Source organism: Dendroctonus ponderosae, unplaced genomic scaffold, assembly GCF_020466585.1.
Source record: "Dendroctonus ponderosae isolate FM_Combo_2020 unplaced genomic scaffold, Dpon_F_20191213v2 Dpon_F_20191213_1, whole genome shotgun sequence".
NCBI classification, from domain to species: Eukaryota; Metazoa; Arthropoda; class Insecta; order Coleoptera; family Curculionidae; genus Dendroctonus; species Dendroctonus ponderosae.
In genome coordinates this window covers 15,745,302-15,747,086 of record NW_026017110.1, presented here as the reverse complement: position 1 = coordinate 15,747,086, position 1,785 = coordinate 15,745,302, and the positions used below count along the sequence as shown (strand labels likewise).

Here is a 1,785-nt window from a genome sequence, read left to right as displayed (position 1 = left end):
TTTGGTGTTGAATAAGCATCCTTTTTTGAAGTTCAGAAGACGACTATTTTTAGAGTTTTTTTCAAAAAAACTACCCTTCTCTTTCACCAACAATTGGTTTAATAGTTTTTTTGTATTTCGAAGGTCTATTACTGGTAATAAGAGTAAAATTCAAATAGATTTCTAATCATAGTTGTAGTCCAGCGTTAATATGTGTATGCAAATATTTTATATTTTAGGTTATTTATTTAAACTTTTCGGCATGTATTGCGCTACTTACTATACTGAAATGCTTTCAACTGTAATAAACTTACATTAAAACAACTTTATTTATTTAGTACTATTTAGTAAATATAGTTCACTGTTACCAGAAATAATGAAGAAAATTTAAAATCATTGAACATTTTAAACATCATGATTCAGAAAGACTTTTAAGTTTTTCGCAATTTTCAGGGGTTTAACGACAAATAAACCACCATTTTGAAGAAGACATTACAATTATTAAAATGACCACCCAAACAACATTATTGAATCCATTGGACATCCATATGCCAATGCATTGGTTTTCGTGCATCTGCATGTCCAATGGATGTTCATAATTTGTCCGACTGATGTCCAATTGACGTCCATTTTCTTATGCAAATGTCACAGAATCCTACATCCATCGGAGGTTATGCGATGAATGTACGTCTATAAGGCATCTAAAGGACAAGCATATTTTATTTAAATTATTAATAAAATAAAAAATCAGGTGCATTTAACCACATACAGTGGTTGTGGTGCGACACCCGACCATAACCCGGTGGGGGTATAACCGACTTTTCGCGCCCATTCGCTCGCTTTAACCAGTTCTGGACGTTTTCCTTCAATTATTTTCGTCGTGACCAGATGATTTTGACAAACTGCTGCAGCTACAAGTATTACAGAGCTTAGTATTAACAGAAATATTGCAATTTGCATCATTGCGAAATATTAGATCTAAATAAAGGCTTGGCAACTACACTCTAAAATTACAAAAAGACTGAATAAATAACGAACTTACCATTTAATAAGTCCCAAAACTTAAATTGGCAGAGAGCAGATTTGGTGTGGAAACCAAAAAATGTGTTCTTTCGGGCCAAATTGTGGGTTACCAACTGAGTTAAGCAACGCTTCAGAAACTCCTAACGAATATTTTCTCCAATTTTGACTAAGTGGTTTACCTATAAAAAACGTACATGCTATATTTTCTTCTCAGCATTATTAACATTAAAGCAGTAAGATTATCATTAGTTAAAACCCTCACCTATATTATCTCACACTGATGCCTCTAATCTAATCTATCCATCTATCTAATCGAATAATTTACTGCTTGTTATACATAGAGAAAATATATTTTTTTGTTGTTTGTTTGATAAAATAATAAAATTTTCTCTATGTTATTATCTAAAGACATATGTGAGTAACTGTACACATTGACGTTAAATTAGCATGTCACTGGTCACCTATCAATGCTTGCACGTCCTTTAAATATCCGTAATTCGGATGTCCAATGGATGTCGAAATTATTACGCCCATGGACAGCCGAAAACGATACCATGGACATTCGGCATTCTTTTGAACAAGCTTTGGATGTCCAATGGATTTCTAGTGTTGTTTGGGCACTAATATACTTTTAAAATACAAAAAAACCTCGACACAACAATATAATTGATCGTGGAAGATAATGGTAGTTTTTTTAGAAAAATTTATATAACTCGAACACTTGTGTTCGAAGAAAAAAGCAAAGTTCATGCTTATTCAGGACCGAAAGGGCATGCTTTTCCA

General features: G+C 32.7%; 1 long non-coding RNA gene across 1 annotated transcript; it reads right to left on the bottom strand.

Moving 5' to 3' along the window:
- Positions 1-426: 426 nt before the first annotated feature.
- On the bottom strand, positions 427-1,427 carry LOC125502721. The gene is made up of 3 exons (XR_007280489.1): positions 1,265-1,427; positions 1,022-1,181; positions 427-890 (listed from the first exon to the last, which is right to left on the bottom strand). It is a non-coding gene; the product is annotated as an uncharacterized LOC125502721 (long non-coding RNA).
- Positions 1,428-1,785: the final 358 nt, after the last annotated feature.